The following is a 24377-nucleotide window of genomic DNA, read 5'->3' as shown; positions in this document are numbered from 1 at the left end:
TTTCCCTCTCCATACTTGGATACTTTCTACTTTACTTGTAGGGGGAAAATATAGTGCTGCTTTTCCTTTTCAGAGCCAGACGTATGGATATGTACTGGCACTCCCTAGCTGCAGCATAGGATTAATCTTGTGGTTTTATATGTCTCCCTTGCTCTCAGCTGTCTGACTTTCAGTGTCAATACAGAGACAGCAGCAGGTCCCACTGTCCTCACCAAAGCTACTATAGCATTACCCACACAAAATGCCTTTGAAGTGAGACACTTCAATCTGAGTCCCAGTACAAGAGTGCCTATCACAAATCTGACACTCCCGACAAATAAATCCCTCACGGCACTCTGCTCTTGCTGCTAGGGTAGTCAAACAAAGGGATGGCACAAATCCTTTTTCTCTGAGGAGTTTAAACAAGCTGTTCACTTGCTGATGATATTTGGACATTACTGGAGGGCAATTTTTGCTCATCTGATTCTCCAGAGTGAGATATTTATTCAATAAGTTGGTGCTAAATAGGAGCTTTCATTTTGCTTTTTCTGCACTGAGACCACAGCAGCCACTGTACAGTGTTAAGTGCTTCAATCATTTTTATGGGTGTGGCTTTTCTCCACACATTTGTCAAGCCTTTTAAAAATTAATTTCCATTATTTCCTCTGAAAAATGGGATTAACCTGTAGCAAATTTTTATAACTAGAATTCGATCCAAGAACGGGATGTCTGCTCATTTAGATATGAATGCAATGGCAACGTGACAGGCTGATATGTATAATGATGCAATTGCTTGAATTGCTCTCCAGAAAGCTCATATAACCTTGTACTCTTTGTATCAATCCTGGGGGTGACAACTTCTATCTGAAGAAGGCAGCACTTTGAGATATTAAAGTGTAATTTATGGATTCATTTACTAGGGTTCCAGAATTGATTTCCTTAAATGTTATGGAGCATATATGATGCAAATCCCCTGTGATTTGGAACAATGTAGTAAAATATCATCAGTTCCTAGTTCCTTTTGTAATCATTTAATGAAGACAGAATGTCCTTTGTTAAATGGGCCCTTTCATCCTGTGGGTGAAGTAGGTGCAATTATAATTAAACTTTTGTTTAGAATTGGAACTAAATTAAAATCATATAAATAACAGAATCTTCAGGATTGCTATTCCTAATTAATAAGAGCAACTGCTCTTGCTGGAATAGGCTTTTGATGATGCATAAATAACTCTGAATTCCTATTGCATATTTATCTGAGGCAATACATTATATTTCAAATGTTTAACTGAAGACTCCCGTAAGGAAGGCTCTAATAAAGTACTCTAATAGATATTGAATAGTTTTAACTGTACCGCAGAGTCTCTCAGTGCCTCTTGCTGCTCCTGAAGGCTGATACAATAAAAACCACATTGCAATGTGGTGCAACATCTTATATGAAACTGTGTTCTTGGAGTGCCTTGGGGAAACTGTATTCTTGGAGTGCCATGCAGAGTGCTAGCACGCTGGCTTGGGTGCCTTGCATACATACATACATGCATACACACACAGAAAAACACACACACCCACCCACAGTAGGATAATTTCATTTCATTTTTCTTCCTCCCAAGGGCTGGTTTGATATGTACTTCAGAGACTTTGTATGTCATTCTGCAGAGTAGTCAATGCCTAGGGTTTAGGGTTCAGATTGTGTTTCAGAGTAATACAAGCATTACTCCTGTGTCTTATACTGAACTGTTAGTAAGTATTTATCTGTTAAATCACAGTCCTCCACAGATATCATGCTCAGCATGTGCTTGTTTTCAATGTGGAAAGAAACTGCTTCATGAGAAACTATAACTGTGTAACATCCAATTACTCTTACCTACTTCTTCATCTCTGTAGTACTGTGACCAGCTTTGGAGTCCATGGTGTTCACTGCCCCAGGCTGACAGACAGCATGGAAGTTTGGACAGGCTCCACTTGATCCACTTGCAACTCTCCAAGCCCAAGCATTTACCTTTAGCTTCCCTGAATCCTTCCAAACCCAACTGGGTGTCCTGGTTGCAGGTCACTCCAAGTGACTTTGGCTTCCCTAATGTAAACACAAGATGCAAAACAACAGCAGAAGTTGTGAAAATAGTCATCATTAGGACATAGCAGTAAGAAGTGAATATAATCCTTTCTTAGGAGAGCATAAGAAAATGGAAAGCAAAATTAGGGAAGTTTTAACCACTTTTTAAACATTGATGGTAAGGCTAGTACAAAAAAAAATTGTATGGAATGTAACTCTGCTGGCAAGAAGCAATTTGGGACACCTTTCTATCATTCTGATATCTAATTGCTCATGACTATCATAGGTAAAACGCAGCACAATTATTCCCTTGAATGTTGTACAGTCTATGGGACTACACTTTTGCAGTCTGCCTTGATTTTTTTGCATCAGAAATATTAGACAGTCAGCACCAATAAAACACTCTCGGATTTACTGAAATTTATAGAAGTATAGAATTTTCATTCCAGAATATATCTGACAAAGTTGTTTTTCACCAAGCTTCGACCTTCTTATAGGTAGACCAGTACAACATGAATCCAGTGAGACTGTTGCACAGAGCACCTTTTGGGTTTTATACTCCTTAATTGCAGAAGAAAAAAAATTCTCTAACCCTTTGAGCACTGCAATAATTTCAACAACCTAGCTGAATCTTTTGAGGGTGTTGAGTGCAATAAAACACTATTGTGGTTTGCTTTTAACTGCTCAGATCAAGGTCCCAGTCAGCTTTCTGGCACAGATCTGCTGGAATGGATTTCATCATCTAGGGGCTGTTCATGCTGTGTTTTGTAATCAAGGCATTTAGTAACTATAATTCTGTGAGTCCTGTATATCATTTTAAACACTTTGTTATAATACTGGCATTGCTGGTGCTTAACTTTGGAGGTGGGAAATTTTGGCCACAAGGAGAGGAGAAAAATGGGCAGCGGGCATAAAAAAATCCCTTTGATCAAAACCAAGTAGCATTTTGCTGTGCTTTTTGCACCAATGTTCCTCCATGACTATAAATTGTCATATTCATATGCAGAGGTTTGAGTCAATTATACATTTTTTAAAAACTAAAATGAATTCTAACCCTCCTTTCAAATTCACTAACTGTATACAACACAGGCTTTGTACTGAAGGTGCAGGATGTCTCTGCTGCTTGCCCTTTGCAAACAACAAGAGAAGTCATGTCAAGATGTACATGGGCTTTTAAAAAAATCTTACTATGTTTCCCTCTCATATTGAACATTCCAAACACCCCCCCTCCCCAATCTCCCTTTATTGTGGAAAATGGCAAAAATCAGCGCCTGTTTCATATTCCCTTAGCTTTTCTCCAAACTAAATAATTCACAAGGCTGATTTCCCAGAGGTGTTGGGTAACCATATTTTGGCAGAATTTGTACTTGGTCAAATTTTGTGACAAACGGGCACCTCAGAGTGGGAGTGGGAGGTGTACTCCCTGGTTTGGTGACTTGTTAAATCTCCTCTCACGTGGAGTCTCATTTCAGCATCCTAAACATGGTAGCTGATGTAATTTCTTCCTTTCGGGACCCCCTTCTTCTATTCTCTTCTTTAATGACAGACAGTGACTTACATGGTGAATACAACACTGAAGGCACTATCCCATCAGTATCCACACTCTGTAATAGCATATTTTTAAAAATTATAATTCTTGTTTCTCCCATGTAGCATAACTTGTATTTGTTTTACTGCAGTTGCATGATGATTTTTATTCATCCGTTCCCAGTGCACTCAAATCTTAGCTATGAAATACTAAAAGCAGTACAAAACCAAGCTGGTTTGGGGGAGAATAGTGCAAAAGCTTCAGCACAGCTGTGAACTTTGCATTTCTGCTGCTCTTATGGTATCCTGCATTTACTTATTCACAGAATAGTACCCTTCCCCTGTCTCTGTAGAAACGTGGAGCATAGTTGTGCACTCCATCTGCCCTGGCCTCTGATGAGAAGAAGGGGAGGAAGCTGCCACTCTACTCAGATGTTCTTGTCACATAGCTGCCTTTGAACTGGATAAGGGTTCTCCAATGCTGTGTCTATCAAGAGGAACTTTCCTGCAGGAGAGTCCTAGTATTCCCAAGCTGTATATTTCAAGCCTGGGTAATTTTATCATGAGCCTTCAAGAAATTATAGAATTATAGAATTACAGAATCACAGAATAATTTAAGTTGGATGGACATCGGGAGATCGCCTGAACCAATTTCCTGCTCAGAGCTGGGTTAACTTAAATCATAAGGCTGTGTTTGGTTGAGCTTCTTCAAGTATGGAGACTCCACAGCCTCTCTGGACACCTGGTCTAGTGTATGTTCATCCTAGTGGTGAATTTTTTTTTCCTAATGTCTAGTTGGAATTTCTTTTGTTGCAACTCATGTCCACTGTCTGGATAAACTTGCTGGACCTTCATGCAATGTGACACTAGGCTCCATTTGTTGCGTCTGTACTGGTGAAATTGGAAGTTCTTAAACTATAGGGCTACTCGGACTATTGGAAATCAGCTGCTGGTCTCAGTCCAAAAATGGCACCTATGTCACAGAGCTGCCAAGATCACTTGAACAGCTTGTCAACCTTTCTAGCAGACTGGATGAAGAAGATAAAGGCTGAAAGGACAGATAAAACCATCCCCTTTGTGCCCAGTGATCTTTTTCCAGACAGGCTTAAAAGATACTTGCCAGCAGCCACCACCGCTTTGGTGACGTCTGCCCTGAGTTTCATCTCTTGCTAAGGAGAGAGGCCTTTTGCCAGGGCAGTCATTGCAGCACTTGTTGTGAACACCAGAGGCTGACTCTCTGCACTCACCATGTCACTGGTGCTCTGTGACATGGCCTGTTCTCCCAGCCCATCTGTCTCTTCTATCAGGCCCAATGCTGGCCGTAAACTAGCACGATGTTGGCCATACACTCCCCATCCCAACACACACCTCTGTGCAGTGAAGGGAACAGAACACTTGCAGTACCGGTGTGAAACCTGTCTAGCATCAGCCCACCTTCTGAGAATCATGGGTGTTCTCGTTTGTTCTTCTGAGGAGTGCTTGGAAGAATACACCGTCAGATCTTGGCCCATTTTAACTATTGCACACAATTTATCTTGCAGATCACTGTAAGGTGGACCTGCCTTCTTGGCCCAGACTTTATCTCAGTATTTTCACCTTAACCGTTTGGACACATGGGGTCCCTAGTCCCCTGCGACGGCTATTGGTGCAGAGTCTGAAGTTCAGCTGTATTTAGCTCTAGACATAATTTATTTTTATTTTGCTATGATGAGTTGGTTCGCATTTCTTTGGCTTTTAGCTTCCTAGTTCTTGTCTTGATGATAAGAGATCCTGTAGTGATATAAAGCAGGAAACACCCTCATTATGGTAGCATGGCATTATTAAATAAATAAATACAAAAAAATATGTAAGAAATATTCAAGGGATATGAGAAAATAGTATGCCAAGAGCCACTGCAGTACACTAGGCACACGGGAACATCATAGCCGAGTAAATGTTCAGTGCCTGTACAGAAAAATGTATATCCAGCAGAGATAACCTTCTTATCCAGAATAAACTGAGAGTGACTAGAGAGATTTTCATCTGCTCATCTATAAGGCTTTCACCCCTAAGGCCTGATCCTGGGCAGATGCTTAGGGCAAGCTCTGACAGCTTTTTGACAGGCTTTTTTGTATTGAAGGTGCAGGATATCTCTCTGCTGCTTGCTCTTCTGCAAACAGAAGCATGTCCCATCTTTCCCGAAATGGTTGATACCAGCATGAAAGGTGGCCTTTCTAGGTTGCCTGGAGATAGTCTCCCACCTCTGGATCCTTTTGAAAACCTCTCTGGCAGATATTGTTGGGGTCTAATACCCTTTGATTTGTGTTCATTGCTGAGGACTGAGACAGAGACAAAAATTGTCCTTGATTTCAGGTATCACTTTGTTCATAGACCTGTCTTTGAAGACCTGAGAGAGACTCTGCTGCTGCCTTGTCAACCTTCAATCCTCAAAAATGATCAGGGCAATTTCTTTTTTTTAGTAAGTAATACCTTTTCAGGGGTAGGGAATTTTCTCCTCTTAGTGTAATGTTTTCTGAAAACAGGGAGGAAATAATTGGATACAGGCTTTCTCAAGTCTGCTTTTGTAGGTTTTGTTTTTTTTCAAATCCTTTCTCTGACAGGTATATGGCAAATCTATCTTGGTAGCTGCCAGAGTACTCTTTTAATTCTTTACTATAGCTAATGCTTTCCCATCTCTTCCCTTTCCCACCCTCTGTACTTAAAGTCCCAGGGCTGAGTCTAAAACTTAACCAAGTCTGAAACAGAGACCAAACCCTATATGCTGACCATCAGCGGGGATGGACAGTTCTCTGGGCAACAAGGGCATGAGAAAGTCCAGGGACTCTTTTCACTGAAATGCTTCTTTTATTAGGGAAGGGAACAAAAACATGATGGTTGCCCATATCTTGGCTGAGATTTTTAGCTAAGGCCTCTTGCATGCCTCTGAAACACTGAAGAGCATTCTGGACATCTTGCCCATGCTGCCAGACCTTGGCTCCTACATAACTGGTCTGACTTCCAACATACTTGGAACACACTCTAACTTCAAGGGTGTTGGTAGCTTGAAAATCCAGCTGCACTTCTGAAGCTTAAACACAGGCTCAGGAATCTAACTTAAGCTTTGATTTTTTTTTTTTTTTTTGAAAGGTATGCCTTCAGTCAACAAAGCAATACAGGACTTGGCCTGGCTTTCCTTCAAAAGCCAGAAGTGCATTATTCAACTCATGCTCTGATGTGAGCCTGCCTTCCGAAGGCTATGGCTTTCTCAGATAAATGGAGCCTTATCTAATTAGTTATTTATATCAACAGTCCTCACAGAGTGCTGAACACTGCAAAATTATATCATAGGTATAAGGAGGAAATTAAGCTTCATGCTTTGAAATGAAAGAAGGCATTGACAATTCTGGCAATAACTTTCACTATCTCCCTTCACATAGGCTCTCTTTGTGATCTTGTTTGACCCCTAGGCTGAACTCTGGAAAATAAATGCAAAAGCCCCAACTCTGCATTTTTTTCAGAAGCTGTTACCTTCCAGCTACTCATTGGACCCCCTCATAATAGAGATGCAGTCCAACTAAGCCAAACAGCCTCATCTCAGTTTGGAGCAGTGCCTCCCTGGGAAGGAGCCAGGGAGATATGGATTGCAGCCCTTTCACCGTGATGGTGATCTGCCTGATACAGTCCAGACAGCTGTTTGCTGCAGATTTGATTGAGTTCACCAAAGACCTCCACAAGCTACTCATTTTAGATGACAGTCCAAAGGGCCAAGGCCCTCTGTCCTGTTTGCAATCATTTCCCCCCTTTCTTTAAAGGTCAAAATTAAATGAATATTTCTTTACCACTTTACAGACAAATGCTTTGATAAGTGACTGCTCAGTGGCCATGGGGACGAATGCAGAATGTGGCAAATATCCTGATAGACAGATGAGATTTTAAAACATAGGATTTTGTTTGTAATATAGAAAAGGGGGTGAATTTTCTGATTGTTAGATTTGGCAGAGGTGGATCTCTTCAAGTTATTACCTTCTGTGCTGAATGAGTACTGACATTAGATAGTCAAACTGTATAACACATGGAGATTATTAGTAAATAGATATGCTTGCAGCTCTCCAGCCCTCGAAATCTGCAGTGAAACTGTTCTCTCTGTCTAAAGGAGGCTCCAGCTGCTGCACTGACAGCATAAGCCAGAGGTGAGGTCAAAGTGTCACTTAGACCCAGCGTGTTCCCTGCAACAACAGAGACTTCTCCAGGGACATAACAGCCTTTTTTCCCTGAAAAGGTTCCTTAAACTGTATCCAGAAAAAAAAAATCACAGTCCTTGGTCTCAAATGAGTGTATGTTCCCTCTGTATTTCCATAGAGATCTGCTTACCACTGGACAGTAGTGAGGAAGGAAGAAGCTGGATGTTTGTTAGAGCCACCCAGCAATGTTGCAGGAGAACTAAAAGCTTTTCATAAATATGTCAGCAAACCTCTGCCAAAACACAGCCAGAAAGCTGGCAACCTTTCTGCCAGGCTGCCTCAGCTCTCCCAGGATCCTGTGTTTTGAAAGAAAGAGGAACTCAAATTGAATTTAAAAAAATAGTAAAATTGATAAACCATTTTTATAAATCAAATGAAACACCTCATTGTATACACTAGTTGGGTAATGCTGACACAAACCAACCTGGGACATGCTGATGCCAGGGTGTCCATAGAGCTTGCTCAAACTGGTAGCATGTGCATCCTTATATACTGCTTCCATAGCAGACCCTGAGATGAAAGCCTTTGCCCTGCCTTTCCCTTCTTAGCTTTCTAAAGGGTGACAAAGAGGGAAATTCAACACTCGGAGCTCACCTTCCCCAGTTCTTTCACTTACTGGAAGATTTCTGCTATTTGAGACTTCTATTTGAAAATGCCTGCCTACATTCAGTGTTGTGTATTGGTGGGTCACTTCAGTCAGCCTCTGCACTAAACCATATTTATTGCATTCTGCAATAATATTACAGTTGACTGTACCCTGCCATTCCTCATCTTTATAACAACAATAAAACCTTAAAATTAAAGCAATTTCATTTTGGATAAAAAAATGCAATAAGCTCTTCAGTGAGCTTCTAAAAGGGCTTGTTCTAAATAAAATAAATTTAGAACAATAAAAGTTGTTCTAAATAAATATTAAAATCGATGCATGATATTGGTGAATTCTGTTGAGAAATCTTTATTAAAAACTGGTCTTAATTTTTAATAGGAGAACCTGCAAGTCTAAACATCAAGGGTCTTCATGAGTAGGTACAGGATCATATACACATATGTCATTGGCACATGGCAGCATTTGTTGTGATTCCAAATTCTGAAGTTTTTCACACAGTCCAGTGAAAGGAAATATAAATTCTTAATATGATTTAGATCAAGGTAGTAAGACTATTGTAAAAGGCAAGGGGAATTTTTTTTTCATAAGTCTCATTACTAGAAATGTATTGTTAGTAATATTTTCACTTAATGGTACTTACCTAAGCCAGTCATGTCAGATGTCCTGTGCATATGTCTATGCATAGAAAGTCATAGTCTGAGTCTTCAAGTATGTGCAATGCGCAAAACAAAAGGCATCAGGAAGAGGGGCAGTGTGAACCTTTTTTTCCTCTCACAGGAGTGGAAGCACCATCTTGCTGTGTGATCATCTTTCCTCAGATTGTTTATTGTGGATCGTTTGTGGGGAACGTAAGCTTTGAGGTGGGTGGGTGAAAGTTGCTTCCATGAATAATGAAAAAGATTTTTCTAGTGGTAAGGTTAGAAGTGGGAGAAGGCAAACATGGACTTGTGGGAGAAGAGGAGATTCAGGTGACTGAGGATGCTGCTGGGGATGGAGTGACAATAACCTTCTTTAAATATGATGACAAGACAGGAATTGTATAGCAAAAAGTTTTGAGAGGTAGGACAGAAAGCTGGTGTTTGATGTGGTAGAAGGTGAAACGAAGTTAAAGCTCAGTGGAATGGGTTCTAAACTATTCAAATGCTGTATGTTTAAGAATATAACAAAACCTCAAAGCTTTTCTTTCGAAGTAGCATTTATTTATATTCACATACCTCTCAGATTGCACAGTGAGGTTACCATCCCTCAGCCTCTCTGCCAGGTTGCAAGCAATGAATTTCTGCTTCTCACAGCAGCTCCCATGCATTTCATGCAGGTCCCTCTGCCAGGCTGTGCTGCGCATGCCGGTGGCACTCCAGGGATGAGCTGGCTATTCAGTGTGGCTTGACAAGCTTCAAAAATTTTGTGTCTCCTTGCCCCTCTATGATTCATTATATCAGGACTGTGTTATGCTCAGGTTATATTTTGTTTATTATTTCATTGTCCATTTCTATTCAACAACCTCAGATACTTCCTATTGAAACTTCTCCTTGTCTTTTGCATATCTTCACTCAGAACAGTGTTTAAAGTACAGATTTGGTTACCTTCCTTTTTTGACACCCCTCCTGCTCCTGCTATAGTGTAACTTGTGACACAGTTTACATTATATAATGAGGATTATCATTTGGATGATTAAATCAATATGTTTAAATACCCTGTTTGAGGTTGTCGCCATTGGAACAGACATTTTCACAATGGATCCTGCAAATTTGCCTAGTCCTCCTTGGTTTCTGATCTTCTCAGCCTGTGGATTATGTGTTCAGAACTTGCATTTTGTTGCAGGCAAAATCAGGACAGTATTCCATCTCTCACAGTCTTTAGAGAACTTGCCCAGAAATAAGAAATGCTATTGAAAAAGCTTTGACTTGAAGAAGCTGAGTTTATGGCATGGAATGATCAGCCCAAAAGCTATGGCACATAGTGTGCAGTACACACTATTGCCTGCTCCATGTCTTAAATTAAAGAGTGGAAATCAGTCTTGGAATCAGGCCCTGATTATGCTATTTGCTATTGTTACATACTGAAGGAGAAAAGCATCTGCAGCTTCTTTTTAAACATTTGTTCATTAAGCAAGTCTTCCTGACAAGAATATAAGTGAAGGACTGCTTGTATCCTGGCAAGAGAAAACTGGACTGGGAGATGTATCTAAGGTTTGTGCAAGGTGTGGAATCCTCCCGGAGATGGAATGGGGGATTATAGCTCCACTGACAGCCCCCTGAGGAAGGGGCTGTCCTCTACCCTCCAACAATTCAGAGAAGCCTTCATCTGCTTTGCAGCTCTTCTTCTGCAGAGAGTTGTTGCAGGAGAGTGGTGAATGCTGAACCCATCAGCACTTGTCTTCTGCAGCCTTTGGCTACCATGCTTCCTCATTAAGGTACCTTTTCATTGTGATTTTCTTTCTCTACTTCTGCCTCCCAGGACAGCCCTTTGACTTGTAGTAGCAATTTGCTAGATCTCAGGGGCTAGTTAGTTGAAATAGCAAAGCTGATGCTTTCTTCTTTGTACTTTCTACATCCCCTTTCCCAGTGGTAGCCCAGGAACCTGGCAAGGAAGAATGAACCATACACTTCAACAGCTTCAATCTGCACTTTTTTTTCTGGGCAAGAATGTTGTGAGCTCTTCTCTTCAGAGTGTGACAATCTTACTGTTTGCAATTGAGCCTCTCCTTGGAGCATTAATAATTGTTTGGGATTTCATTTAAAAAAAATAATGGAATAATGGCAAGCTAGAACATCCAAATAACTTCTAAATTAGTGTGATTGGTGCCAAGTATATCAGCGCTAAGCCAAAAATCCAAAGCTTGGACAACAGATCATTCAGCTAGTTGATGTATATTCATTAATTATTATGGGAGTAGGGAGGGAACAATGCACAAATGGAAGGGAATTCTTTTCTTCAGTTTATGTATACAAATATTAAAATGGGGCTGGTTTTGTTTAGTTGTTAAATTCCAGAGTTGGTGGGGTTTTTTTTTTCAAAAGCATATTCTTAGTCCCAGCAAACAGTTGGAGAAACAATAGCTAATTTAATTTATCATCTTTTGCATGCACAGCTGTGGATGGGAAGGAAAGCTCTGTTTTTTCATCAAAGGCCTTCACAATTCAGTCTCACTAGCTTTAAGCCATTTTGAGAAGCATGCTTGGTTACTAATCTTTGTGTGAGGCAATTCAAAGCTCCTCGAAAGCTGGAAATGTTGAGTTCACAATTTGAAGTCTGTTCCAACCTGGGGGCTGGCTCCTTGTGTGTTGTCCTCTCCGTTGCTTAGCACTGCCTGTCTTTCACAACCTTTAATTGCAGGCTTGCGAGACCATGCAGAGAGCAGGCTACGAATAGCAACTTTCAGGGGAAGAGTCAGCCTCGAGGGTTTTCCTCTACTTTCTCGCAACAATCACTGAACAGTGACACAAACTTTTTATTTAGTGGTTGTCCATCTCCTGTGATCTCTGAAATAAAGCCACCCAATTAAATGCCTTTCTGAGTGTTATTTTACTACTATTCTTGGATTAAGGGATAAAGGGACAAAAAAGGAACACTGTGTGATTTGTCAATCATTAAAAGGGTGACTGGTATCTCATCTTGCATTTGTACTCTAAACTTGAAGTTTGTCGTAAATCATCAAATCTATGAACTCAGAGAAGTGCAGGTATTAGTGTATAAGCCAGCCACCAACTTATACCAGTGCATGCACAGAAGTGCTAGTGGCTTGTTCTCTATTCTTTCATGATGTTTCTATTCAGGAAAGTGTGAGAGGAGGAAATGAGAGTGATTCCTATCTCTGCAGCCCTTCTTTAGAGGGTGTTGCAGGAGGAAACCCCTCCATGGGTTTCCATGGCAGGGGGACTGGAATTAAATAGTCTTTACGGAGCCTTCCAACTCAAGCCATTCTATGAAGCAATGATTCTATGAGACATCATGTTTCCAAACCTCTCCCAATCCTGTCAGTTGTGAGTATAGTGCTCTTCAGAGAGGCACCAGAGAGAACAAAGGGAAGGGGGAAAATTGGTTTGTGAAAGGGGCATTACCCATTTCTGATACAGAGCATCCAATGGACAGCAGAGATAGGAGAAAGAAAACAGGGATGTATGTGGGACATGATCTGTGGTCCCCAAATGCACCAGACCCTAACAGAGTGGTGTTCAAATTGACCTATAGCAATATTCAAAAATGGGATTGTTCCCCTAGAGCTTTTTACCCTTGTTGTGGTTTTTACTACTTAAAGTAGTTTAAAGTGCTGATGTGTCTGTGTCTGCAATACATGCTGCTGTACCTGAAGTCTTGTGTCCCAAAACATCGTTGAAAGGGCAACCCTGCAAAAGATGAGAAGAAAGGGTTATATCCATACTTTAGGCAAACCAAGTTTCCAAGAAGTTAAGGGCTGGTCCAGGACAACACTCAATCACATATATAGTGCAAAGAAAGAAGCAATGGTTTCAAAGCACTGTGTCCACATGCTTGCTTTACTGGTGCCTAAGCAACTTCTAGCAGCAGCTGAAATGCTATTTGCCAAATTTAGAAGAGAATTTTACTCACAGAGGAGTCTCTTCTATACACGTGAGTCATATCCTCCTTCCACAAAGACCTGTGTGACTCAGTGGCTTGAGATCCCTCAGGTTTGCATGAAGTCTGGGACTGGGTGCTTGGTGGGGACCCGTCAGATGTCCTGGCCTAAGGACTGACATATGTGTTGCAGCTGGGCTGTGTAACACTAAAGGACATTTGAATATTTTTATCCTTCATTGGCTATACCTGATTTTGTACTGATCTCATGTTCATTGTTATCCATCTCCTCAAATCAGTCATTGCATTTTCACCTTCACATCATCTTGGCCTGGCTAAAATATGCTAAACCTTCTAGACCAATACTCTTCTTTTTTTTGCTCCTATTTGATCCTGGACTCTGGCTTATGTTTAACTAGTTTTAAATTTAAATTTTGTCCTTTTGCCATCTAGAAAATGCCTCCTAGTCTGCAATACAGTTTTTCTACTCTGCATGTCACTTCCTGAGCCAGTCTTCAATGAATTACTCATTTTTCTTTTTGTTCTGGTAGTTAGTGGATATGGCATCAATTTAAGTTGCTTTTGCCCATTTTTTTGGTATGAAATGGACAGCTTGAGTAGTCTCTGGAAAACAATTTGAATAGGTTTGTGTCTGACAAACTGTGGTCTGTGGAAAACAGTTTTAATAGGTTTGTGAAAAGCACATGAGGATGTGCTTTTAAAACTGAACCAAATAAACTTAAAACTACTGGTTAAAGCAACAATTTACCTTTGCTGTCATGTAGTTATACTGATTCATCTACTAAAACACAGGTTAAAAATAATACTCTTGCCCTTAGAGCCTCAGTTGTCTTGGGATTTTTGTATATGGTAAGATGAAACAATTATTATATCTGACAAATATTATATCTTTAGCTTGGTATAGAAGAGCTCTGTATACATACAAGTTCTTTTCAAAGAAAAGAATAAAAGAAGTAAAAGTCCCATATTGGTTTATTTTTCATTCATTTGCATGATTGATATTTATACCAATGCCTTAAAGTCTTAAAGTCACTTTTATTAAAGGTCCTATCAAGTTCATCCTAATAAACATCAGATGTTTTGTTTACTCTCCTTCTGAAGCAAGTTAGTTATGGCCATGAAAATTGTATAGTGTGGGAGTATAAGCTCCATTTTTATATACATCAAAATAGGTTCATTTTTTATATATATCAACAGCTATGACAAGGTTTGCTTTTGAATGAGGTTAAAAAAAAGTCTGAAAATTAAATTTCACACAAAAAGTTTGCCATAAGTATAAAAAATATTTGCCCTTGGGATTTTCTTTGTTGAAAAAATCTTTCTAGCCACTCTTTTTTTTTCTTTTTTCAACTCTTTTTTTTTTTTTTTTTTTTAACTCTACTGGACTATTACCAATGCAATACAGCAATACTCTACAGATGACAGGAGGGATTTTATTAAAAGTGGAGTTGTTGTCAGCTATGAGTCTCTGGAGTGCCCATTTCCAGGTTTTCCCAGCACTCCCAAGGACCATGGTTTCCTTTCTTTTCCAACAGCCTCAGCAGGAGCACCGTGCTGAGCTGGTTTCCTGGGGCATTTGCTTGGGCCAAGAGGGAGTGGAGTCACCCTGGTTTACAGCCCTAGGCAGCAGCTGAGACCAGGCCAGCTTGTCCTTGCACTCTCTCTGAGCCAGCCCTTAGTTATGTAAGTAACTGCTCTTCCAGTGCTGTTTGCATAAGGCTTTGCATGTCTTTGATATCAGATTTGAGGAACAGCCCTTAGTTTTTCAGAAGAAGCAAGAGAGCCATTTGCACAGCTCCCAGTGCTGGGGTGGGAGGGCTCAGGCTCCATCCCACTGCTCAGGCTCTCAGCCAGAAAGAGCATTCCCTACTCCCTGGTCAGGGCTGGCCCAGGTGGGCTCCACTGGATGAGTCCTTTGATATCTTGGTTATGAAGAACATATTAAACCTGCTGAGAGGGAGGGACTGTTTGCTTATGAGTCTGAGGCAAACTTGTTAAGTCTTTTAGTTCACGTGTAAGATACTGAGATGACAGATTTTCACTGGGATTAAATTTAAGTCATGTATGTGTGCAAATCCAAACTTTTGCAGTAAGCTCCTGTTGTAATTTTTGATGTCAAAGGTGACTGGCTTGATTACAGTAGGGGAACAATTTTAAATCACCTTTCCTATCCTCAAACAAACAGTAAATAAATTCCCTGAACCCCAGCTCCTTATACAAGTAACAGTGCTGCTTTTTGTCTCAAGATAACGTTATAAGCTCACTCCGGGGGGGAAGGTGCCCTGTCCATCCAGCTGCTGTGATAGGGTTTCATACCAGGAAAGCTTTGAATGGATGGTACTGTGGGTGTGGGGCAAGGGGACCTGCCACAGCTGAGTAATGAGTGTGTTACAGTGTGGTTGGAGTCCAGAGGGTGAAAGTCTGAGCAAGTCAAGTTGTTGCATCCTGGTCTCCATAGCTGGTTTTTCTATTACAAAAATGAAGCCTGTTGGCAGGCACAGGAAATAAATTGTGTGCTGCTTGGTACCATGCTTTCTCTACCCTGGATCAAGGTGTAAATGTCCCCGAGGCCTCTCACAAAAATGCCACACAGCTGTAAAATGAGCACAAGCATAAAAAATAGCCTGACAACTGTAAGTAGGATACAAAAGAGAGAACAGTTTTATTTTGTTGCTAACCCTTGAGAAGGGAATAAAGACAGACCAGAATGGACCTGCTTAGGCTGCCATTTCCGTTTAGCTAAGTGTAATTTGGCAGACCTCAACCTCTGAAAGGTTTGTAAGTAGTTGTAACAGAACAGTGATACACAGCACTGAACACAGACATGCACTCACAGACCAGTTCCCCATACGTGTACCTTAAATACAACTCCCCGAGCTACTCCATTCATGGCCCTGAAGCCTGAAATTGGAGTAATTGGATATAAGGTTATGTGCTTGTCAGTCTGGCCTCCCACAGCTGAGCCTTACAGTAAATACCTTGGATTTCTCTACATTTGTGAATTCTAGATGTGAGACTACCAGCCGCCAGCTCTAAGTGTAGGAAACTGCTTATCCCTAAGATGGTAACAAGACAAACTGGCACATTTTTTTTACTAGCAGGATTATCTACCCTCATCAATCACATTTCATACTTGAAAACTAAATTAACAGTTTTCCATGTCAACTGAGTTTTTGTTGCCCAAGTTCAGCTGTGATTGCAAAGACACAATGGAAATGTTTGCACATATAAACACCAGGCACCTAGGAAACAAAATAGAGGAACATGGCCTGCTTGTGCAGGATGTGAAACCAGCTACTGCAGCAAGGGGAGAGACATGGTGGAGCAGCTAAAGCCACTAGAACACACAGAGTCAAGGGTAGGCATTGCTCGGAAATGGAAGTGTAATCAAAGTGATGTTCATGGCTGTCAATAAACTTCAGGGATCTGAGAGTGGAAGGAGCAAGAGATGTTGTAGCTAATAGAAAGTTCATTTTGGTCCAAATAGTTTTGGGGAAGGAAGTAAAACCTCTATTGGAATAGCACTGAGAACTTGTTAAAGCATTTCCTTTCCTCTCTCAGCCATCACTTAACTAAACTTGCAGCCTTAAGGCTTCCTTAGCCACCATGCCTTCTCCTTTCTCTTCTCTTGCTGCTCCATGAATGTCCACCTGAACTCATCTTTTCAGGACTCTTCCTGGATTTCTCCATGCCTTTCACTGGCCAGACTGAGCAGCTTCTCATTACAGCCTGCAGGTTATACATGTTGCATTGAGGACCTTCACTCTTTGTTTGCAAAATGTTTGAGCCCTCTGGCAGCGTGTACATTTCCTTTAGTCAGTATAATTGCCAGTTTGTTAAAAAATAGGCCCAACCTTCATATTTCAGGAAGGCAAATCTTGGGAAGCAGCTCTAGAGAGAACAAGATGTCATCTCAGCCGAATATAAAACATTTTCCTTCTGAGAACAGCAAAACCTGGCTCTTACAGGAGGGCCTTAGTTCCACCTTCCCTGTGACCCTCTATGTACTCATCCTTCTCCATGACATTGCCAGAACTGGTGTGGGGTCTCATCACGCCTGGCCAGATGTGCCTCATGCCCTAAGGGGGAGCATCCTGCAAGGGCTACCACAGAAAGTCCGTACAAATACCTTTTTTGATTTAGATTATATTGCTGTAATTGAAGGTTCGATATTTAAAAGAAAAATGGTCCAAATACTTTATTAATCTAATATTAGAGAACATAAAACTTCTAGGAGTTAAGCCAGGAGGCCAGTAAGAAGCAATGAGTACTGTATGTTTTGAAGAATAGTAATGCGCTTAAGTGTCTATATGATGCAGGGCAAATGAGTGGGTTTAAAATGTCTTAGTATAGATTGAATTGAGATGAATCACCTTAATTTTCGAGGACAGCCTGTCTCTGGCATGGAAAAAGCCAGCCAGGACATGCAAAAGCATGAATGTAGGTGCTTGTATATTCAATTCTTCACTCCGCTGGGAACCCCTCTGCCCGATGCCTTTTATGTCTCAGATGTAGGGATGAAATGGAATTAAAAGGTCAAAATATTCATCAGTTTCATGAATAACAGCCCAGTGCTTGTCTTTCTTGCAGTTGCCTCATGGAGAGCTTCCGAACTCAGCCTTCAGGTAGCAGACTGAGGAGTTTGAGAAGATGGGTAAAACATCAGGTACTTAGGTTGTGCTAAGCTGTGTGCTTCTCTGGCTATGCTGGTACCAGGATCTGCTGTATTTTGGATATGGAAGTGTGAGGGGAACTGGAGGCTGCAGGGTGCGTTCATTAAGAAGAAAGAGATAACTGTGAACCCCTTGGTCTGTTAGATCTCTAGATGTCTACAGAAGCGTGCTTAAGCAACCACCATCTTGGCTTCTACTTAAAATGTCTTGATCAGTTTCTAATCGTTCTCTTGCCTCAGCACAAGGCTTCCTGCTCGAGAGAGGCTGTGAAGCCACAGCAGCACTGCTGTGGGCTCAGCTGCTGCTTCTGTCCTCCTGCAATCACATTAAGGACTCAGAGGTGTTACTGCTCTCTGAGCAGTTCTTCTTGCTACAAATGATGGATTAAGTCAAAATGACATTGCTAACTTTACTTCATCTGCCAACAGCTCTGAGTGGAGCTGAGCAGAGAGTCACAGTTTCTCTACTGACAGGATCTGGCAAGAATTGATCATTAGTTTAGTTTTTCCCTTGTCAGTAAACTTAGAGGTGCATCCCACCAGACCTGCTCTGTCACTGCTTCTGCTGAGTGTTTACATGGCAGCTGTGGTTTGGCTGCTGTGCCATCAGTGTGCTGGTGACATTCTGCTCTGTGACTTTTTTTTCAGCAGATCCAAATGGTATAATTTCCCTTTTTTCCCTGAACCTGGCCAAGACAGATGGCTGGATGAGAATCAGCTGGCAGACAACATGGCAAGAGGAGGTGTGAGGTGCAAAGTGCAAGGAGATGGGCAAGATGAGCAATCCAAGATGTGGCTGCAGGTGGTGACTGCACTGTCACAGCCCAGCTGTGACTATGATTGCCAATGAGTGGCCATTTTTTAGTATTTCCCAGAATCTTCTGGCTTTTGGATTCCCAGTTAATGAACTTTCCAGGCAGTACGTTCATATACAACACCTCAAGCAACAGGAGGGACTCTTCTCCTTGATTTCACTTTCAGGTTAGAATATTGCAAGGTGCTGACCTGATAGCTGTCTGTGACAAGCCTGGTGAGGCTTCGTCTAGGACATAATCTAGGGTCTGCCAGGCCATGCCAAGGGCATCAGCAATATCTCACTTAATTCAAGCTGCTTCTGGAATCTCTTCTACCTATTCTACCTCACCAACTTTGTTACGGCATTTGGGCAGCTCCCAGTAACAATTTGAAGCACTCACCAATCCAAGTCTGGGACATGGAAACAACCATAGCAGACTTGCCACTTTATCTGTAGAAAGCTTGGATTTGGCTTGATTTCATAATTTTTGTTTGTTTGGGTTTGAGTATTTTTTGCCCCCTCTCCCATTTTTTTTTTTTATTTAATTGCCTAACTTTTGTTTTGGGGAAGAAAGAATGAAAATAAATGCTTGGAAATTCAGAGTCTCTGCTTAAACATTCCAAAAGTAGGTTGTATTGATTTTTGTGTTTGTAGAGATCTTATCTGAAGATGATAACTGGCAAAAAACAACAAACTATTGATTTTGATATGAAATTATGTATCTATATATACAGTTTTGATAGATATACAAAGTTAGGCTTTTCTGACCTGCTAGTAATCCTGAGCAAACAGGCATTTGAATGAAAAGTTGAATGATGTACAGCATAAGTCAGCTGAGATGGTGATTAACAAACACCTCCAGTGTGAGGGGATGTTCATACTGTCTAGCTTACATGTTCTGAATTGCATAAATGCATACTGAAGTACCTTGAAGGAGCCCTCACTGAGCATTTCCAAGAGCCACTGGTAGAATCTTTAATTTCAGAGTAATACCTCTAATTTGTACCTTTTTTCTGGTGGAGCACTTCAGTTTACCTCATGAAGACAGGTATTTTAGATCATACTTTTGATTTATTGTTGATGAACACTAGCTAGTAGGTTAGATAAATGTATAAGGAGGAGTTTGCTGCATTGGGACTTAACAAGATGGTGTAGGGCAATCTATTATTCAATTTATAGTGGTAGAAACACACACTGTAGCTACTGGCTTGTTCTTACTATAAATAATATGTAGTTGTCACTTTCAGCACTGAGGGAACCTGAGCAACAGGAACCTCTATTTATTTGCAGTTGTAGCTTCCTTCATGCATCACTGGTAGTGGAAATGAAACACACACAAAAAAAGATGAAAACTCTGCCGTAAGCTTCAGTGGATCTTTAACGTATTGCAAGAAATTCCTGCAGGGATTTCCCATCTGCCTTTACCTACTGGGTTTACAGGAGATTATCCACCCATAGCAGTCACAAAGAAATGTTTTCAAGATGTAAAAGCTTTCCTGAGCATTAGACCCTGCTAGAGGTGTCCTTTATCAAAACATATTAGAATTTGGGATGTTTGGTTTCCTACCTTGCAATCTGAATAAATTTTTTCGATTTTCTGTGTATTGTTTCCTCTCCCTCCCATTAGTAAAAAGCAGGGAATGATTTTCACGACTATTTAAGAATGGATGCAATGCAATGTGCTATAAATTCTGCATTTCTAAATAGTACATTTTGTGGCAAAGAGGTTTTTCTCTCTTCTCCTCCCCATTTTTGGACTGGTGAGTGGTTATGCTTTGCTGCTGCTTGAAAGTTTCCTTCACCATGCCTTTTCCATCGTGAATTCTGTTTCAGCTGGCCTTTGTGCAGCACCAACTTACAAAGTATATTTCTTTATAAACCTCCAGTGAGCTGGAGATGTGTAAATGAGCACTTCTGGTGCATGCTCAGAGGATGCTTTTATGGTTTGGGAAACCACAGTCTGCAGATTAAAGTCCCAAAAGGTGTATTTCCAGAGTATCCTGGTGTTTGTAGATTGATGGTAGAAGGAACAGAGATCTTTAATAAGATAGAGATGCATGGGACTTTGAAGCAAACGTACTCATTGTGAGGATGAGGGGCAGAAAAGGGCCTGTGCCGTATTTGTAGCTTTTTTCATGCAAAACTGCTGACACTCTGCAAAGAGGCAAATTTCTTCCATGTAACTCTGCTGATTGATTGATTTCCAAGATCTGTGGTTTCAGGAACTCCTGCTAAATTCTTATAGTCACGCAGGAAAGATTATAAAATTAGCAATATAAATGTTGGCAAATAGTTGTAGATGAAATCAACTATTGCTCTCTGTAATAGTCTCCCAGGCGCTATCTCCATGGCCTCCACAGTGCAATGCCCCACAGAGATGTACATGCCAGCACTGCATATATACTGCTCATAAAACTAGGGTGGGAAGCGTGACTGAAATGACCCTCATGTTGCTTTGCATGTCCATTTATGAGCCTAAAACATGTTCACAACAAACTTTGTTAGCATTTTGTCTCTTCTTGCCCTAGCCAGATGTTTCTGTAACGTGGTTTGCTGCTGTGAGAGATGGGGGGGGCAAGTGGGAATTCTCAGTGCTAGTGTCAGCTGGAGGTTGGCATCACTCATTATTGCATAGTCGTGCACTTTCATGAGAAGCCAGTCAGCTTTGCTGACAGCTGATCTGGAGCCAAGACACCAAAAGGTTAAGTCACATCTTCTCTGTGACTGCTGCTGCTCAGTTTCCCATGGCATGGGAAGGGATGATCCTGTGGTTCCAGTTTACCCTCTTGAGTCCTTACTGAGCATTCACTTGGCTGCAGTGCTCTACCATATTAGGAGTGTATGGAGCAAAGCCCAGGAGCCTGGATCAGGAATTCTCCTGTCAGTCTGAAGAGCTACTGCTATATTTAGTAACAGGCACATGAGAATAGCAGCTTAAATGTGGGAGGGGGCTGCTGGAATGCTGAAATGTGTTTGAATCCAATTGACTCTTGATGGAAACTCTCAGACTGTACTATCTTTAGAGGGTCTTGTACAGAAATGTTACATTTCCCTATTTTTTTTCAATAAAAAGAAAAGCAATTCAGCTCTCGTATACCTCGACCACAATAGTTTTGATGAACAGCAATTACTGCAGATCAAAATAAAACCCTCGTTAAGTGTTTCTTTACCCTCTTGTTTCAGTCACATGCAAACTAATCAGCAAAAGTGTATTGCATTCAAATGCAATTATGGCAGCCATTATAATGTGAGCAACTTAGTTGTGGTGGTTATTTTTTCTTTTTTCTTATTTTCATTTAATGTTACTTGAAAATCAGCAAAAGACCCACCTTGTGTTTGAAATGCCCAAATAGGAAAGTGAAAAAGTACTATTAGGAGCAGGAGGATTTTCATTTGCAATTAGCACACAGATTCCTCTCTATAAACAAACAACCCCCCTTACATCTAGTGACCATAAAATAAGAAAAAGCCACCTAAATTATTAAATTCATAAAGAATTTAGTGTGGTAGCAGTCAGATGCATCTGATGAACCACACTTTAGCAGAAATTTACAACTATTCTTTATCCAGAAAATCAGGTTTACTGGTTTTTAGCAAGAGCAGTGTTTTGTGGTTTTCTTTCCATTTTCCACCTAGGCTGAGTGCTCTCTTGTGAAGGTCGAGTGAGTCCTGCACGGTCTGGTACTGAGTCAATAGCCAAACACATAACCAGGATTCCCCTAGGTCCCACTCATCTCTGAGTCACTCATCTACATAATCTCTAGGGAAAGCACGTGAGGCTAAATGATCATCAGGAAGGCTGAGGTGGGAAATTCAGTTAAATCCCTTTGTAGAGATTTATTTCCTCAATACATCCAGGGAAAGGTAGAAGTTTGTCACTAATGACCCATGGAGAGGGTAATTTTTATTTTTTTGTTTTGCTGAACAGGATAAAAGGAGGGTCTAGAGAGTCCTGCTCTGGGTTTTGAATGCCTGAACCCACTTCCCCGCCTCTCTGCAGCACTGCAGTATCATACTCATTCTGCCATAGCTTCAGCTCCAGCCCCATAGGCCGTGAGCATGGCAGAGGCTGGAAAATCTAATGCAGCTCAAGGCAAATATTATTCCTTGTTTTTCTTCTGAGGCTGTTCAGCTTCTCTCTACGTGTGAATATGACTGGACATTTTTTCCCTAAAAAAGAAATTTTGGGGAAAATTTCTACCTTTGTTTAGCATTTGCCTAGTGCTATCTGACTCCTCCAGGTATACAAGATATGCCTAGTGGATACGTAGAGATTTATATGTGTATATATCTTGAGCTATACACATCCATACACATACGTACTTTCTTTAAAGCCACTAGTGCTCTTTGGTAAGATTTGCCTATTTTTGTATTTTCTTCATTCTTTGGTAACAAGAAATACCTTTTAATTAGCCTATGATTTGCAAACAATATTGTCCTAGCAGTATTTCTGTGATGACATTGTGACCCAAGCCTGGGATGCCAGGAAGTCCTGCTCAGCCTCCTGCAGGCAGAAACATATAGCCCAGGTTAGGTAACACATGAAAACCTCCCTCCTCCTGAGGCATACACAATTACGGTAATTTGGAAATGACTGGAAATAGTGGTACTTCCCATCCACTCTTGTAAGTGCAATAATTAACTCCTGGGTCCAGAACCACCACAGGAAAAGTTCCTGCTTTTTTAATTAGACTCTCTCTCTCTCTGTGTAGTTATGACAATGCTCCAGCTTTATGGTAGATACTGTTTTTTCTAATGTAAATTCCTTTCTCTGGTTTCCTCCGTTATTTGCCTGACATTTCATGTACATCCTGCTGCTATATCAACATGGAGTTTTTCTGAAAATGCACAGGTAAATATGGCAAAGCAATGAGGAGACACCATAGTTTCAAAAACAGTTATCTCAATTGCTGGCCTTTGACTTGGCATAAATCAGTCTCTAAGGAGTTTCATTAATGTTTCATTTTCCTTATGAGATCCACTGTCCACTTTCTGTGTGAACTGCTGCTGGGTAAAACAGCAAAGAAAATTATGCTTTGTTGCATTAATTAGGGATGTTTTTTCCAAATCACACAACACTCTGTAAATAACCGGATGCATATTGTGTGTATAGATAAACAATCATCAGTGCAGCTTGTATATATGCAATATATACCCAGAATGTGTCCTGAAATTTTTCTTACTGCTGTCAACTGAGCACATCTCTGTCTGGAAAAAGAACAGCATTGACTGACATGTGAAATCTGGGGGCCTGGACTGCCCTGCCTCAAAATGGAAGCTGTGATGTACTCAAGCACTCAGTAAATGCTGCTCTCTCCATCCACAGGTCTCCAACACATGCATCATGGTAGAGAAGTGGGTGTTTAAGCTTTGGCTTATGGTAATTTAGCAAGTATCAAATACAGTTGTTAACAGCCAGACCTCTAAAATGAATGTACGGCAGGGGTAGGAAGTGGGTGCACACAGATGGTTAGTCATGACAAAAGCTTGCAGCCTGGGTCTTTGAGGTCTAGAAATAATTAGCAGCTCCTGCCCATGAGTGTGTATCACAGAGATGCACTTGCACACTCTGTGACAGGGTCACCGCTGTTCAAGAGCCCCCTTACCCCAGTGGGGGCTCACCCTTCAGTGTCACCACATCTGGAGAGATGCCTCATTGTACTTCATAGCTCAGTTGATTAGAGCATGAGTAGAGCTAATAAAACCAAGGTTGTGGGTTTGATCCCTGTATGGGCCATTGACTTAAGAGTTGGACTTGATGATCTTTGGGGGTACCTTACAACTCAGAATATTCTGTGAAGACTGTGAATCTCTAAGATGGATGGGCCCTGAGTAAGCCCTCTCTGACGGAGCATAGTGCCTCATAGAGGAGTAGAGCAGCTATAGTCAGAGCAGTGAAAGCCAGATACATAGGTGCAGCCCCTTCTCTTCACCTCCTCTGTACGGGAGGTAATTTTGAAAACAATGTC

General features: G+C 41.0%; 1 long non-coding RNA gene across 1 annotated transcript in view; it reads left to right on the top strand.

Annotated features, from left to right (window-relative positions):
- The first annotated feature begins 17237 nt into the window (after positions 1-17237).
- LOC135414690 (uncharacterized) overlaps positions 17238-24377 on the top strand; it is a 30895-nt gene continuing 23755 nt past the window's right edge. The window contains exon 1 of the long non-coding RNA XR_010430781.1: positions 17238-17606. This is a non-coding gene — a long non-coding RNA (uncharacterized LOC135414690). The remainder of the gene's footprint in view (positions 17607-24377) is intronic.

This window comes from Pseudopipra pipra, chromosome 5 (assembly GCF_036250125.1).
Source record: "Pseudopipra pipra isolate bDixPip1 chromosome 5, bDixPip1.hap1, whole genome shotgun sequence".
Lineage (NCBI taxonomy): Eukaryota > Metazoa > Chordata > Aves > Passeriformes > Pipridae > Pseudopipra > Pseudopipra pipra.
The sequence above is the reverse complement of the archived record's forward strand: the minus strand, read 5'-3'. Positions and strand labels throughout refer to the sequence as shown.